Below are 17,870 nucleotides of genomic sequence, written 5' to 3'. Positions count from 1 at the left end.
AATCTCTTCCCCTCCCCTTCTTGAGTTCTGAGACTATTAGTGTGTACTTTGCCTGGAGAGATTCCTCTCATCAGCATTTCCTGCTGCAAATTTCCATCTAGATACTGATGTGATGGGTGACTTTCCACGTTCATTCATTGAAGATAGTTTCTCTTTTGATTTATTCTTTGCTTTGTTTTGTGTTTTGAGACAGGGTCTCGCTGTGTAGCCCTGGCTGGGCTGGAACTCATTATGTAGACTGGGCTGTCCTTGAAATCACAGAGATCTGCCTGCTTCTGCCTCAGGAGTTCTGGGATTAAAGATGTGTGGCATCCCATCCAGCTAGTTTGTATACATGCATGTGCATGTGTGTTCAAGTGCATGTGTAGGGTGAGGGCCAAGATCAAGTATCTTCCTCTGCTATCCTTTGCCTTCTTTTCTGAAACACAATAAACCCAGAACTTACTTCCTGGTGAGGGAGCCTGTGGGAAGCCACATGTGCCGTTGCAGGGTGAAGCTGGCTACCGCTGGCCACCACGCATACATAGACAGTAAAGTTTTTTTTTGCCAAGATGAGATTTTGAGAATTAAGCAATAAGATGAGAGATAAGTTAACCAATCAGATGAGAGACAAGTTAACCAATCAGATGAGAGACAAGTTAACCAATCAGATGAGAGATAAGTTAACCAATCAGATGTAGGCATGCAAATGAGGTGGTAAGCTTAATCCATGCATAACCAATCTGGGTGTGAGACACACCTCTCCCAGGCCTATATAAGCAGCACCAGTTCTGGGCTTGGGGTCACTTCGCCTCTGCAATCAAGCTCTCCCAATAAACGTGTGCAGAAGGATCCTGTTGCAGCATCATTCTTGCTGGCGAGTCGGGTGGGCGCAAGAGGAGCCTGGCTAGCAAGCTCCAGTGATCTTCCAGAACCCCCTCCCCAGGGTTCACCTACCTAAGATTACAGGTGTACACTGTCGTACCTGGCTTTCCTATGGGTCTGAAGCCAGGTCCTCATGCTTGTGTGGTAGATCTGTCACCCACTGAGCAATCTCCCAGCTCTTGATTAAATTCTTTGATTTGTGAGTTATTCTGAAGCATGTTATTTTGTTATCAAATGCTTGTAGATTTCTCTTATTGATTTCTCAATTCTACCATGTTCAAGATCATGTTCTGTATGACCTCAATCTCTTTAAGTGTATTGAGTCTTTGTGGTATAATATAATGCAAGATATGGTCTAGCTTAATATATGTCTCATTTATACCTAAAAAGTGTGATGGTTTAAATGAAATGACCTCTATAGGCTCACATATTTGAGTACTTGATTTCCAGTTAATGGAACTGTTTGGGAAGGATTACAAGGTGTGGCTTTGTTGGAGGAGGTGTGTCACTGAGGATGGACTTTGAGGTTTCAAAAGCTCTCTTTATTTCTAGTTAGTTCTCTCTCTCTCTCTCTCTCTCTCTCTCTCTCTCTCTCTCTCTCTCTCTCTCTTTCTCTCTGACTTGTGCTTATGGATCAGATATAAGGTATCAGCTACTGTTACAGCAGCATGCCTGTATATCTGCTGCCATACTTCCTGCCATAAAGGTAGTAGACTTTAACTTTCTGGAACCATGGACCCCAAATCGAATCCTTTCTTTCATGAGTTCCTTGGTTATGGTGTTTTGTCAGGCAATAGAAAAGTAACTAAGACAAAAAGAAGGTATATTTTCCTGTTGTTGGGTAGTGAATCACATAAAGACCAGTGGGGTCAAATCATTATTTTTGATTCTTAATTATTTTTGTTGGCTTATTTATCACAAAGTTAGGCCTGTGGTGCACCCTGGAAACTCTGATGTCTTCCCTGTTCTCTTCTCTGGTATTCTTTCCTGAGAAATCTGGTTGCCTTGGTCTCCCTAGACTCAAAGGCAGAGACATTGTGCTATTCTTTTTGTACTGTCGACTGGAAGCTCCGTCTTGATGTGCCTGTTGTTTTATTTCTTTGAATACTATAAACCATTACTAAGTACATAGATACCAAGGAACATTTCCTTTTCTAGAAAGAGCATAGAGACAAGCTTCTGCCGGGGTCTGGAATAAGAACAAATTCCTCTAATCCAGTCAGTGACTGGGCTGATAGGAGGTCTCAGATGGTATGAGACCTCTTGTGTTCCCCTAACTGTGTGGCCACAATCCTTCAGGAACCTCAGAAAATACTGAGGATGCTTTCCGGGCCCTAATTTCTGTCTTTCCACTTTGATAAGAGACATCTCAGCAATTAAGAGCACTGGCTATGCTGAGCGGTGGTGGCGCACGCCTTTAATCCCAGCACTTGGGAGACAGAGGCAGGCGGATTTCTGAGTTTGAGGCCATCCTGGTCTACAAAGTGAGTTCCAGGACAGCCAGGGCTACACAGAGAAACCCTGTCTTGAAAAACAAACAAACAAACAAACAAACAAAAAACCAAAACCAAAACAAAACAAAAAAGCACTGGCTTCTCTCCCAGAGGAACTGGGTTCAATTACCGGCACCCACATGCTGGCTCACAAACATCTGTACCTTCAGTTCCAGGGAATCTGATGCCCTCCTCTGGCGTCTGTGGGCACTACATCAATACAGTGCATAGACACACATGCAGGCTGCCATGCCTCCCACCATGATAATGGACTAAACCTCTAAAATCTTTTTTTAAATCTTTAGAAAAATAATAATCATTGTAAACAATCCAAATGGCTCTAATTAGCTTTTAAGCATTTTTCTAAGGATTTATTTTCATTATGTATGTATGTATGTATGTATGTGTCTGTGTGTGCACATGAGTTCAGGGCCCTGGATGGCCAGAGGCATCCAATCTCTCTGAAGCTGGAGTTATAGGTGGTTGTGAGCCAGCCACCTGACATGGGTGCTAGGAATTGAATTCTCCTCTTTGGGAAGAGCAATACTTTTAACCATTGAGCAATTGCTCCAGTTCCCATAGCTTTAAAACAGCATTTTCCCTGCTTTGTCTATGCTACGTCCAGGCCAGTAAACAGCTGGTGGGAAACTGTTTATAGATGACTAGGCTGATTTTGTTTTGCTTTTTCTTTTTCTTCTTCTTTCGTGATTGTGGTCTCCTGTGCCCAGTTCTTGTGGCATTCCTTTCTTCTCAGCACTACCAGACTGTACAGTATTCTTCTTGGCTTCTGAGGCTCCTGGCAGATCCTTTATTGGCTCTGGAATGTGAGGCATTCAGTGAGTTTCTCTCCTTTTGGGAGGTTGGAGGAGGAGGTTCTTAGCTCTTAAGTTCTTGGCTGCCTTAGTAGGTCTCCTGTGAATTTGAATGATTTAAAAAAAATCAAGCTTCTCTAGATTTTTATCCATAGAAGCAATAATCTACTGAGTTAGCCTGAGACTGCCAGACGCAGATGCTTAATATCTGGAGAGATCTTTAACTTGACTGTTTTGTTGTTGTTGTTATTGACAAGACAAATAGGTTAAAGGTAGCACCTACAGGCTGCTGAGATGGCTAAGCAGGTAAGGATGCTTGTTGCTAAGTTGATGTCCTGAATTGGATTCCTGGGTTCCACAAGGTGATAACCAAGACCCTTGAATTCTCCTCTGACTTCCACGTGCACACTATGGCATGCATGTGAGCACACACAAATAAAGAAAGGTAATTTTAAAATAAAGATAATGTTTACCTTATAAGTACATATGACAGGACAAATACTACACACTATGACCATTCTTAGTGTCATAGTTAGGGCTTCCATTGCTGTGAAGAGACACTGCGACCAAGGCAACTCCCATTAAGGGCAGCATTTAATTGGATCTAATTTACAGTTTTAGAGGCTTAATCCATTATCATAGCAGGAAGCATGGTGGCAGGCAGGCAGACATGGTGCTGGAGGAGCTGAGAGGTCTACATCTTGTTCCCAAGGCAAATAGGAGAAAACTGACTTCCAGGGAGGTAGGAGGAGGGCCCCAAAGCCTACCCCGAAAGTGACACACTTCCTCCAATAAGGCCACACCTCCTAATAGTGCCACTCCCTGGGCCAAGAGTATTCAGACACCTGAGTCTATGGGGCCTAAACCCATTCAAACCACTACACTTAGTATTAACTACATCGATAAGACACATAGTGGAATCTTTAAGTTATAAAAGTCACATCTGTATGTATTAATTTTACTATCACTGTTATCAAACACATTTAAAATTTAAAAGTTTATATAAGATGCATACTAACTTAAAAGCCAACATTTATTTGCAGGCATCTATATGTGCAAACTAACTTTTAGACATTTCTCCTTAGAAATCAGTTGTAATTTCTCCTCTGCCTCTCCGATTTTAATGTTTGCTCTGGGATAGAAAATCCACTCTGAAGCTGCTAAGCCAAAACTGCAGCCTACAGAATCAGGTCAGAAGCTGCCTGGGAAGGGAACATTCGCTAACATTTGCATTGTAAGTGCAGAACCCCACTGGAGCTCCTGATGGGTTTAGGATCACAAATTCCCATAAGGTGTCTGCTAGCTCACTGGACCCACGTTAACAGGACCTCGCTTGCTTGTGCTCACCAGCGTACCCTGTTGTTAGATTCATCTCTAGTGTGGTGGGGAGTCCCACTTTTCCCTAGCCAGAGAGACTAAGTTTCAAAGTCCAACAAGAGCAAAACTAAAAATGAGAGCCTAATACACTGAAAAGCTCATTCCTGACTCCAGGGTTCACAAAACTCATTTGTTTAAAACTGCTCACATCTCTTGCTTGGCACCTTTGCACATAATTATCTCATGTCAAATAATGAGTTACAGTTGATTGACTATATACTTAGAAAGCTCCCCATGTCCTTGAAATGGAAGAAGACAGATAAAGGAACGGAATGTCCTTTCTCAATTAAACCATTTTTTAAAAGGCACAACACAGCAGATATAGCTTTGTGAGAGGTGCAGAGAAACTTGCTATTGAAAGCCGGACTCTGCTCTGCAGATGGTCCCTTACACACTCTCACCCAAGAGGAAGGCCATGTATAATTCCACTCCACAGCATGGAATAAATGAACAAGGGGGATTATAAACAGTCTGGCAACCAAACACAAAACAGAGGTAAGGCAACCAGTTCCTGCAGACCCATTGAGCTGGTATAATCCCCGCTTGGCAGAGAGTCTCCCTGTAGGCTCTCCTGCTGAGACACACAGGCCTTCCTGCAGGAAGGTAGGGGGAGAAAGACAAAAGGAGGGAGGGGACCACCTCCTCATTCACGCAGAGAATGACAATCGTGTGTATTCCCTTTGGCCCAGAAATGCCAGGCTGGGGACTCTGTCCAACAGAAATGGGAATCTAAGTGCATGAGGCATATAGCTCAGTTATAGAACATAGCACTGCATGCACTAGACCCTAGGTTCAACCTCTAGCCCACTGAAGAATAAATTAACAAACAAAACCAAACCCCTCAACCTGGATAAACAGAGAAAGAATGGCGACTGTAGCAGAGTTTGTTGTGTAAAAAAAGAAATTGGAGGTAAACGTGAATAGCTATCAATGGAAAAAATTACAAAATTTTCTATTAATATTAAATTGGATCATTTATATTGTTACTCTAGAATAATGTACATAATAGGGTGAAAAAGAAAACAGCATAATTGCTGACGTGTTCTGATTCTGTTTACAGGAATATCAAAAATAATTCCACACTAGTTTGGGATGAGCAGGACTGAAGGCATCCACACTGACCTTCTGACACATTTCCCAGAATGGGCAAAACTGAGAAAGTTTAGGTTCGATAGCGTTTTTCTCATATACCACTTTCTCACCGGGCTTGTTATAGTGTGAGAATTAGTTTTGTAATCTAAGAATTCAACATGGTTAACATTTTTAAAGGATCAGATATTTTATAATTGCAAGGAAGACCAGCCCCTCCTGGCCCCCGAGCTCAGTGGGACATGTGGTTTTCTGGCATGTGCTTTCAATTGATCTGAGTGGACAAAGGTAAAGAGGCGCTTCTCCTGGAGAGAGGACTGGCCTGGTGTCATTCAACAGAAGCCAATTAAAGCACAGAATCGACAGTGCTACTGGACAAACCAAGCGGTCGTGAAACGATAATCATATCTACTCCCTCAATGCCTCAGCTACAGAGCCTCCCAGGAGGCTGCTAGAGCCCTGTGCAGCCGGCAAAGACATGCATGAGAATAGCCCAGGCTTTTGTCTGTGAATAGCCCACCACTCCAACTACTGACAGCCTTTTCTGGCACCGCTTGCTTCCTCCAGAGATGAGATGCACAGAGCTGGCCCAGCCTCTGCAGGAATTCACATGAAACTGTGGAGAGACACAACTGCCCAGGCTTGGAGTGTCTGTGACTTCATTCTCTTACTTTCATTCTAATGGACACATTCGGGATCTTCAGCGTGTGTGTGTGTGTGTGTGTGTGTGTGTGTGTGTGTGTGTGTGTGACATATATGGAATTCAAAAACTTTTTTTTTCCCCAGATTCTGGAAATCTGAAGAATTTGATTTTTAACCACCATTTGTCTTCGACTGCCCTTTCCTTTTCCACAGTCAAAGTTGTAGAAGAGGGAGAGGGCCGGTTGTGGTGGCACACACTGGTAGGATTTGCTCCTCCAATGTTGGTGGGATTGCAAGCTGGTACAACCACTCTGGAAATCAGTCTGGCTGCTCCTCAGAAAATTGGACATAGTATTACCTAAGGACCCAGTTATACCACTTCTGGGCATACACCCAAAAGATGCTCCAACATATAACAAGGACACATGCTCTACTATGTTCATAGAAGTCTTATTTACAATAGCCAGAAGCTGGAAACAACCCAGATGTCCTTCAACAGAGGAATGGATACAGAAAATGTGGTACATTTACACAATGGAGTACTACTGAGCTATTAAAAACAATGACTTCATGAAATTCTTAGGCAAATGGATAGAACTAGAAAATATCCCGAGTGAGGTAACCCGATCACAAAAGAATACACATGGTATGCACTCACTGATAAGTGGATATTAGGCCAAAAGCTCCAAATACTCAAGATACAATTCACAGACCACATGAAGCTCAAGAAGAAGGAAGACCAAAGTGTGGGTGCTCCAGGCCTTAGAAGGGGAAACAAAATACCCATGGGAGGAAATACGGGGACAAAGTGTGGAGCACAGACTGAAGAAAGCCATCCAGAGACTGCCCCACCTGGGGATCCATCCCATATATAGTCACCAAACCCAGACACTATTATGGATGCCAACAAGTGCATGCTAACAGGAGCCTGATATAGCTGTCTCCTGAGAGGCTCTGCCAGAACCTGACAAATACAGAGACAGATGCTTGCAGACAACCATTGGACTGAGCACGGGGTCCCCAGTAGAGGAGTTAGAGAAAAAACTGAAGGAGCTGAAGAGGTTTGCATCCCTATAGGAAGAACAATATCAACCAACCAGCCACCACAGAGCTCCCAGGGGCTAACCACCAACCAAAGAGTACACATGGAGCGACCCATGGCTCCAGCTGCATATGAAGCAGAGGATGGCCTTGTCTGGCACCAGTTGGGAGGAGAGGCCCTTGGTTCTGTGAAGGCTTGATGCCCCAGTGTAGGGGATGCCAGGGTGGGGAGGTGGGAGTGGGTGGGTGGGGGAACACCCTCATAGAAAGCAGGAGGAGGGGGATGAAATAAGGGGTCCCTGGGGGAAATCGGGAAAGGGAATAACATTTGAAATGTAAATAAAGAAAATATCCATTTTTTTTTAATAGAAAAAAAAGAAGAGGGAGAGGTAATTCTCTTCCACAGTCCTACCACACAGAACCCAAATGAATGAGTGTTTTGTCTGCATATATGTATATGCACCGTATGCATGCCTGGAGAGTGTGGAGGTCAGAAGAGGGTTGTTGGGTCCCCTGAAATTGGAGTTACAGGGGTTGAGAACCACCAGGTGGGTGCTGAGAACCAAACTATGATCGATCCTCTGGAAGAGCAGCCATTTTAACCATATTCCCAGCTCCCTTATTGGTGGCCTCCTCCTCCTACTACTCCTCTTCTCCTTCTTCTCTCTCCCCCTTCCTTTCCTCCCTTCTTCCCTCTCTCTTTATTTCTCTTTCCTTTCTTCCTTTCCTTTCTCTTCTCTTCTCTTCTCTTCTCTTCTCTTCTCTTCTCTTCTCTTCTCTTCCTCCTTTTCTTCTCCTTTCTTCCTTTTTTGTTTGTTTCTTTCTTCTGTCTTCCTCCTCCTCCTCCTTCTTCTTCTCCTTCACAGGGTCTCACTAGGTAGCTCTGGCTGGCTTGAACTCATTATGCACACCAGGCTGACCTCAAACTCTCAAAGATTGGTCTGCCTCCCCGGTGCAAGGACTAAAATCACATACCACCATGCCTAGCTTCCAAGAAATGTTTTGTTGATCTGGCATTTTGAAAGACCATTTTCAAGTCCTTGCCACACCTTCAGCCCAGGCCACACCTTCATGCTCTCAACACGTCCTAGTTAAGGTGTCTACTTTTGCTTTTTCTCTCACGATCGTCCCAGTTTCCCCCATGGGTTCCTACCCATGACGAAGTGCTGGCAGTACCCACGGACAGCCTGATGTTTTAGCAGAGGTGGGCAACCATGTGAAGCCCAGAGCACACTTGATCAGGTGTTCCCAGTGTCACTGTGGAACCCTGCCTGCCACCCATCATAGCGAGGGAGGAACTCCAACCAGCCAGAATGGGAAATGTCTGTATGAGATCTTCCCATGCCATTTACAGTCCTCACTGCAGAAAATACTCTCTCTCACCGAGAGCTTCTGGCTAATCAACATACAACCAGCATCTTCTGCCTTCCAGTTCTGCACCTGTAGATTCTACTGAGCCTACACTGAAAATACTGGGGAAAGGAACATTTTGTCTGTGCGCGGCCTTTTTTCCTTATCATCATTCCTTAAACAGTAGAACACAGATTGTTTACATAGAATCTACATTGTAATGGGTATTGTAAATAACCTAGAGGTACACAAAAGGATACATATAGGCTGTATGCAAATATTATGCTGTTTCATATGAGAGATGGTATCTGGAAATTTTGGTATGTGCAGGGGTTTCTGAACCAACCTGTCTCAGATACCAAAGGATGGCTATGTGTCCAAAGCTTCTAACTACTGCTTCCAAGATTGACTTCCCAGAGCCATCCCTTGCACAGTGACCTTTCTCACAGCAGCATCACACTTGGAAGGCTATAATGCTTAACACCTCTCCTGTCATTTTTCATTTCAGGTTGAAAAATCAGCATTCCAGTCTGTTAAGAAGGATGGCCTATTTTGGATAGAAGCCTGCAGCCTGAAAAGAAAACACATATAGAAGATGGCTGGCAGCCCTGTCCATGGGCCGTCTGTGTGCACAACTTCAGTTCCACCCTGCGAACTGTCTCTGTGGTCCCCATCTGGTGGTCTGGGAAGATGGTCTGGAAGCTCCATCACTTACTGTCTTAAGGTTTTATTGCTGTGAAGAGACACCATGACCCCAGCAACTCTTATAAAGGAAAGCGTTTCATTGGAATTGGCTTACAAAGGTTTAGTCCACTGTCATCATCATGGCAGACATGGTGCTGGAGAAGGAGCTGAGAGTTCTAAATCCACATTGACAGGCACCAGGAAGAGAAAGACATTCTGGGCCTGGCTTGAGCATCTAAGACCACAAAGCTCATTCCCAGTGATAAACTCCGTCTAATAAGGCCATACCTTCAATAATGTCACTCTCTAAGAGCCCATGAGGGCCATTTTTATTCAAACCATCACAGTTACTAGCCCTCAACTAGAATATACTGACCAGATTTGGGTCCAGGGGATGAAGGCTACTTAGACCTCAGTTTTCCCCACTGAAGTAAAGGAGTTTTGATAAAGAGATGAGACTCAGTGCACAGCCTCTAACTTCTGTTTGACTTGGAGCATTTGAGTTTTGTCAGGGGCAGTAAAGTGGGTAGAGAGGCCTATTTCTGGCCATGTCTGGGGACATAGTGAGGCATAGTGAAACAAGATGTCACTGAGTCTCTAGACTGGACAGGACATGGTGGGATAGTCTGGAAGTACCTTCTGTTACCATATCTCAAGGTTTTGCCTATGTTGGGTGCGCATCCCAAGAATGACTCAATATCTGACCCAGTCTCTAGCTAAAAGTTACATGGATACCTATGGCAAACAGATTAAAGTCCAACCAATGCCCTGACCTTTAGCTTTCTAGCTGGCCTGCTGTCTGTCTATGTATGTATGTATGTATCCATCTATCTATCATCTATGTATGTATTTATTTATGCATGTACATATATATGTATTATGTATCTATCCATCATCTATCTATGTATCTATCTATGTATCTATCTCTCTATGCATCTATTTATGTATCTATGTCTCTATCATCTATGTTTCTATTATCTATTTATCTATGTACCTATGCATGTATGTATTTACATATGTATGTATATATGTATGTATGTATGTATGTATGTATCTATCTATCTATCTATCTATCTATCTATCTATCTATCTATCTATCTATCAGGCTGGCCTTGAACTCACAGAGATCCTCCTGCCTTGTTTCCTGAGTGCTGGGATTAAAGATGTGTGCCACCCACCAGCTTTACCTCTTACCAAAACCAGGCCACCAACCCCCTCGTCTTCTTTGTACTTCGATCAAACCATACTAGCACTTTTGGTCCTGATTATCATACCCGATCTTGTTATAATTCAAATGACAAATTTGCCTCTGGAAAAATCCTTTACACTGTAGCTGTCAATCAGGGAGGTATCGATCCTTCAGAACTCAACCCCAAAGCCACTTCTTCCTGTGACTTATTTCTCTTATGAAAATCCTGCAGACTCTCCTCCTGCCTACAGACTCTCATTTGAAGGCAATAAAATTCATAGCACTGGGCATAGTTAGTTTGTGTAGGCTCTGTCCATGACAGAATCAGAGGAACTAAGCCTTTTACAAGACTGGTCCCTTCGTTCTTCCGTTTGAAATGTAAGCATTCCACTTTAATTAATCCTTCTTCATTTTAGCAAGTTCTTTTCACTGTCCCCTCTGGGTCACATCTGTGAATGTTCCAAATTAACAAGCCCTTCTCTTCCTAAGCCATTTCAATGGCGTATGCTTGATGTGGACACGCTGAAAGCTCGTCTTTTTCTGTGCCCTCATTATCTCCATCCCCAGAAAGGGGGATGCTCTGATGTTGGCCTTGGTAACACGGGGTTGTCTGAGGCTGTATCATCTGTCTGTATAGCTCCTGATTATGACAAACAGCTCAGAAAAACGCCTTGAGAAAGCTAGATGGAAAGCAATGCCCCATGGAAACACATAAATATTTTATCAGGCTCTGAACAAGACTCTTTCTCATGAATGTTTTAGCGCCTCAGTAGCATAATGTTCAGGGGCTGATTAGAGTCAACTTGTACTGGGGCGGAGAAGCTGAGAGAGGGGGAGGGGAATATATCAGGGAGGGGAGGAAGCATTCTGCACTGTCTCTTTTAAGGACCTAAAACATATTTAAGAAATTCCCGAGGGCTCCCCTGATTTGCATGGGTGTCCATTTTCAAAGTGCTATCTCCTCCACACCCCAGAATATAAGGTAGATTAGCTCTTAGCAGTAATGCCTTCAGATGGAAACACACTGCCCATTGCTGACTGAGCCCGTCAGGAGGATTTTCTATTTCAAGTGAAATACTAAGGATAGAATAAAGGATAGAATAAGGCAGACTCTATAAGCATATTCATAGCTGCCTGATTCAAAATAGCCCCAAACCAGAAGCAACCTGAGTGTCCATCAATACGAGCACGAATAAACACACACTAATCGCCATACAGTGGCTACCACTTTGAAGCAAAAAGAAATGACCTCATGGTACACTCAAGAGCAACAATGAATCTCAGGGTGTTTCACAGCAAAAAGGAGGCAGACAAAGAGTATATGCTATGTAAGTACACTTATACAACCGTGCAGGAGCTATTAACATCCAAGTAAGAGGAATATATTGTTTCTAGATGGTGGAGGTGACTAGAGAGAGGCATGAAGAGAAATTGGAGGGAGTGAAGTTTTGTGTATTTTGCTTGGGATGTGTGGTCAAAACTGAGTCCGATTCCAGCAGGTGCAGCTTAGAAGATAAAAGGCTCACTGATCTCCAGATCATAGTTCACCTATAAAATATTGATTGCCTGAGTGGGGCTTCTAGTATTTTACCAGTGGTTTCACAAGCCTAGTGGGAGAGAGATAAGCCTGTGTTTGTGTCATTAGTTATCTAATTAATTCAATAATATCTGTTAATTGCTTATCACTTGCCAACTAGCAGCATAACCATGAATACAACAACAGCAGTAGTTGCAGCAGCAGCAACAACAACAACACAACAAAAATTCTTGCCCTTTCTGGTAGAGATTATGTCAATTGACAGAGACAGAGATCGGGCATCAAAAGGTGACAAATGCCAGGGACATTCCCACAAGAATGAGAAGGAGGGGGGGTGTTCTCAGGCAGAGTGAAACCATTAAGGACAGTAGGAAACAGATGTGACATTCTGTCACACAGGACTGTGGTCACCTCTGATGGAGAACTGGGTGTTATTAAGTGTCAGGGGGATGCTCTTCCAGGGTTTTACACTGGGGAATGATAAATCCAAATGTCTTCTTAAGAAGACATTTATAATCTCTGTATTGGGGGATGAGGCAGGAGGACTGGGAATTGGAGGCTAGACCGAGCTACATAAGTACAACTTTGTTGCAATGAATGAGTGAACAAACGAACAAATGAATGAGTAAAAGAAAAGCATCAGTCTGCCTTCTTCCCTCTTGTTTTTTTACTGAATGCCGGATGTTCTATCTTAAATTTGGAGGGAGAGAGAAAGAGGGGCAGAGAGATGGAGACAGAGAGACAGAGACAGAGACAGATAGACAGAGAGAGGAATAAAGGATCAAGAGATTTGTTGCCTATTATGGGAAATTTAGAAGAATAACATTCATATAATTCATAGTCCCCCCCCCAAATCTTTCTCATATTTATTTCTTAATAAGTTTCTGATTTAACGGCAGTCCAGGCCTGGATCACATACTCAGACTCTTATTATTATTATTTATGTTTTAAGATAATAATTAGTGGGCCGGTGGTTAAGGGCACTGGCTGTTCTTGCTGATGAACAGTATTCTGTTCCCAGAACCCACGTGGTAGCTCACAACCTGCTGCCACTTCAGTTCCAGAGGGATCTGATGCCCTCTTCTGTTTTCTGTGAGTATTGCATGCACGCACTGCACAAACACACACGCAGGCAAAACAACATACGTGCAAAAAGTGAAAACAAATAATTAAAAAAAATAATATAATTAAATGTTTATAAAAAAGAAATGGATGTAACTTCTGGGAATCTTTAAAATTTCTCATAGTAAAATGTTGGTAGAAAAAGTGAGGGACTTGAATTCTCTGTCAGCATTTTTAGCGAACTCTTTAGAAACTAAACACTAATAAGTTCACAGTCCTTTTCATAAAATAAGGGCTCTGTTTGTTTTCCGTTCAACTATTGAATCCAGTTTCTCTGCCCAAGTCATCTGCCCTTCACTGCTTCTGTGGCTTCTGTGGCTTACAGGAGACCTGGCCATTCTTTTTCTCTCTTCTCTGCCTCAGGTTACTCTCTGAAAACATTCAAAGCATGAAATGAAACATGAATTCAGGCCAGAGAGGAAGCTCACCAGGTAAACACTTGCTGTGAGTGTTTGGATCCCCAGACCATATAGAAAGCCATGTGCTGTGTGTTCAGTTCTGTTTTAACAGGAGGTGAGAGGCAGAGACAGGAGAATCCTTAGATTCGGGCCCACTAGCCTGGTGCACACAGCTAACAAATAAGAGATCCTGCCTCAAACAAAATGGAAGCAAGAACCCAACCTGAGGCATCTGTCTGCATGTGCCTGTACACACACATACACACACACTCTCATATATATACACACACATTCACACACAAACACATACATACATGTGCGCGCACACACATAGACATATGGAAACACACACTCTCACACATACACACATACTCACAAATACTCACACACATACACACATGTACATGCATGCACACACACACACTACATACACTCTCTATCACACACAAACATGCATGCACGCACAAGGGTATTTTTTTAACGGTGAATCTGAGGAGAGAGGGCACTTCTTAGGGGCCTCTATTTCTTCCAATAAAACTTTCAAATGCCCTTATGGACAAATAGCAAGAAAATGTAATAGAGGAGCCCTCATCGTGAAACAGTGTAGTCCTTAGGCCTAGCATAGTAGCACACACCTTTAATTCCAGCACCTGGAAAGTAGAGGTACCTGGATCTCTGTGAGTTCAAGGCTACCTGATCTACAGATCAAATTCCAGGATAGCCAAGGCTGTACAAAGAAACCCGGTCCTGAGAAACCAAAACAAATCAAAACAAAATGGTGTGTCTGAGGCCGCTTCTTTTTAGTTAACTTCATTCCTTTGCTCATTCTTCCACTCTCTAGGACAGAAGTTGCTTTTAGCTATTTGCCCTCCTGGTCTCTGCTGAAGGACATTCCTGTTTTCCCAAGACTGGGCTTCTCTATTCCCAAGTTTCCATAAAGGCTTTGCCTCTGACCAGACCAACTCTAGGGAACAGAGAGAAGCTAAAGCTGGGGGCAATGATAGAGAAGCAGAAAGAATATGCCAGATACAGTGGTGGTCCTGCAGGGGAATCACACAGACAAAATGGGACCAGGGAGCCCCCTCTCTTTCTGAGAGAGTCCCAACTCAAGCCAGCCTGCCAAGGCACTTTATATCCCAGAGTCAAAGTGTCTACAGCCCCCAGACAAGTGATTCCCTCCTCATTTATCTGGATACACCCATTTGTTCCTTCTGCAGCAGTTAAAACTACAAACTTGGAAGCCTGGCTGGTGTTCCAACTCCTGGGAGAATCCAGCTATTGGTGGAGAAAAGGTGTTTCTCCCCCACCCTCTTTGGCGGCCTTGCTGCTTAATTAACACACCAACAAATATGGTGGTTTTAAACTCCCATCTGAAAACTCTTCTTTTTCAATGAAGTATTCACACTCTTAGCATCTCCCTCCACAGCTTGTTTAAGGAATACACTGGGAAAACAGGTTTATCAGAGGTACCTAGTTCTCATGCATCCAGAAAATAAACAAATGGGTAGAGTGGCTACACCGTCTTCCCTACACAGTTTAATCTCGAAATGTTAACAGGTAACAGAAAGCATTAAGGAAGTAGCACGTGATGCCCAACTTTCTAAGTGGAAGCCTCTACAACACGCTTGGAAACTGCTGCTGGTCAGATCCAAGGATGCTCAGGAGCCTGGGTCACTCCTCCAGTGCCCAGGAACAAAGCCTCCACACAGAACATAGGCGGTGTAGTAAAACTTTCTTCTCAGACTTCAGAGAGGGGGTGGGGGAACGTCAGCTCACCACCCTGCCCTCGGGGTGAGCTTGCACCTGCAGGGTAGATTTGGGGTCACGCTTGGAAATCACCCGAGTGTGGGAAATAGTTCTGAGATCTCCTTTTTGAGCACTTTGTTGCTTATTCAATAAAATAGAGAAGTCACACTGGGTTCACTCTCCCCTCCCCTTTTTCCTCCCAAATTATCAACGCCATCCCTGATGCGTGGCCACGCGCTCTTCCCTACTTTTTGGACTTCTTAAATCATTTCTGAATATCCTGCTCAGGTTTTGAATAGGAGAAGGGACTCCTGCCCTCTCCATTTCTTACTGGAGGTGTCTGTGTCCATAGGGAGGTCCTACAAAATCTGGGGTCTTCAAGGGCGCACTGTGCTCACCTTGCGGGGTCCCCGTCCGCAGAGATGCGCCGAGCCCGCGGCCGGGATTGGGACGCGCGTGCTCTTCCGGTCTCTGGTGGGCTCTCGGGTTTGGAAGGTGGCGGGAGGGACGCGGACCGCGCCCATCGCCTCGTAGACAGCCGGAGTGGCGGCTGTGCGGTGTGCGCGGTGCCCTGCGGGTCGCCTCCTCCTCTGTCTGACCGCCGTCCCTCCTCTGGCGCCACCCCGCGCCGCGACCGGACCCTGCGCTCGGCTGCAGGCCTCTCTACTCCGGAGTCCCTTTACTCCCGCATCCTCCACTCCTCCAAAGACGTCCACTCCTGTTTGAGCGGTTCTCTGGGCGACTTCCTGCTGCTGTGCTCAAAGAGCCGCTTGCAGCGCCGGTCTGAGGAGCCCTGTAGCCCGAGGATGCTCAGACCTCCGGAGCAGGTCCTGTGCCTGGTTCCTCAGTCTCAGATCCCGGTTTCTGGTTTTTTGTTTGTTTGTTTGTTTGTTTGTTTGTTTGTTTTGTTTTGCTTTGTTTTTGTTTTGTTTTGATACGGGGGGAGGTTATCCATTAGCTTTCCCTTGGCCTTTTGCATTTCTCCTTCCCTCTTCTTTTTCTTACTCCCCGCCTTTCCCTCTCATCTCTTCTTTTTCCTCATTCTTCATTTTTTATTTGGGCATTTTTTGATTCTTTACATTGAGCTTGTGTTTATTTTAGAAAGACAAGAATGTTGCTTATAATAGGAATGCGTGTGTGTGTGTCTGTGTGTCTGTGTGTGTGTGCATGTGTTTTCCCGTGACAAGGTTTCTCTGTGTAACAGCCCTGGCTGGCCTGGAATTCACTTTGGAGACCAGGCTGGCCTCGAACTCACAGAGTTCGACTGCCTCTGCCGCTGGAGGGCTGGGATTAAAGGCTTGCATTTCAAACACCACATTTTGACCACATATTTTAGGGACAGGAGGGGAGGGGGAACCGAGTAGGACTTCAGGGTTCAGATCACACATGGTAAGGAGGATTGGCTTTAAAATTTTTTAACCCCTCCCTCACTATTTCACCCAAAGGCTTCTTTTCACAGGAAAATACTTCATTGGAGAGGAAAATATGGGGAAAGAAATGAAGCAAACGTTTTATTCAGGACAATGCGTGTTTCTCACATCTTGTCCTGAATGTGAGACACTGAGCAAAATGTGAGTTTCTGTTCTGTGCAGTTAGATGCTGTCATTGGGGAGGCCCCCTTTGATTCTCCACTTTTGGGGTTACTCAGTTTAAAAGCCCAGGACAGGGATGTTGGAACAATGCCTCATGTGGTAGAGCAATCACTCTGGAAGCGTGAGGACCTGCTGGGGTTCCCCAACAAAAGCCTCTGCCTGTAATCTCAAGGCTGGAGGCAGCGAAGGGGACAGGCAGATTTCTGGGGTTTGCTGGACGGCCAGTTTACATTGGTAAGCTTTAGGTGCAGTGGGAGTGTCTGTCTCAGAATCACTGTGGAGCATAATTGAGGGAGACAACTACCATCAGTGCTCTGCACTCCACGTGTATGCACGCACAGTCACGTTTCTGGCACAGTCTTTCTCCATCACTCTCACTTCAGTGTCCAAAGCTGGATCTTGAGTCTGTCGCTCCCCATTAAGAATTTCCCCTCTGATCTCCGTTGCCTGTTCTCTTACCTCAGACTCCCCCAGAAAACAATAACCAGTTACTCTCACTGCTCTTCTATATCGGACTCCCTTTTCCAGCTTGCCCCCCCCTTCTCCCTCACCCCATTGTCCTTTTTCCATTGAGTTATCCCGCAGCCCCTCAATTACTGCGCACCAATTTTCATCTCCCACCTGGATCTACCATATTTACCTAAGAGGTGTTTCTGGAGACTCTTCTCTGCATTCCCACACTGCTGCCCTTGTTAAGTTTTAATTACCTTGGGCTGGATCATTTTAATAGTTTCCTAACAGGTTTTTTTTGCCTCCGGTCTCCCCACCATCAGCACAGACTTAAGAACGCCACTTTCATAATAAAACAAGCAAACCACCCCCCTAAGCTCACAGTGAGGCCCCTGTGCAATTCTAAGCCTGAGCTCTCACAATTGGGGCGAGCAGGCTGGCTTTCCAACCCTCGGTCCACTCAAGCTTAACTGCTGGGTTCTGA

General features: G+C 44.5%; 1 protein-coding gene across 2 annotated transcripts in view; it reads right to left on the bottom strand.

The window, feature by feature from the left end:
- Gpr156 (G protein-coupled receptor 156) overlaps window positions 1–16,173 on the bottom strand; it is a 91,346-nt gene extending 75,173 nt beyond the window's left edge. The window contains exon 1 of one of the 2 annotated variants that reach the window (XM_011245894.3): window positions 15,743–16,173. The gene's annotated coding sequence lies outside the window, so the exon portion shown is untranslated. The remainder of the gene's footprint in view (window positions 1–15,742) is intronic. The other variant, NM_153394.2, reaches the window with a different exon arrangement.
- Between the last annotated feature and the right edge of the window lie 1,697 nt (window positions 16,174–17,870).

The sequence above is a fragment of the Mus musculus genome, chromosome 16, assembly GCF_000001635.26.
Source record: "Mus musculus strain C57BL/6J chromosome 16, GRCm38.p6 C57BL/6J".
NCBI classification, from domain to species: Eukaryota; Metazoa; Chordata; class Mammalia; order Rodentia; family Muridae; genus Mus; species Mus musculus.
The sequence above is the reverse complement of the archived record's forward strand: the minus strand, read 5'-3'. Positions and strand labels throughout refer to the sequence as shown.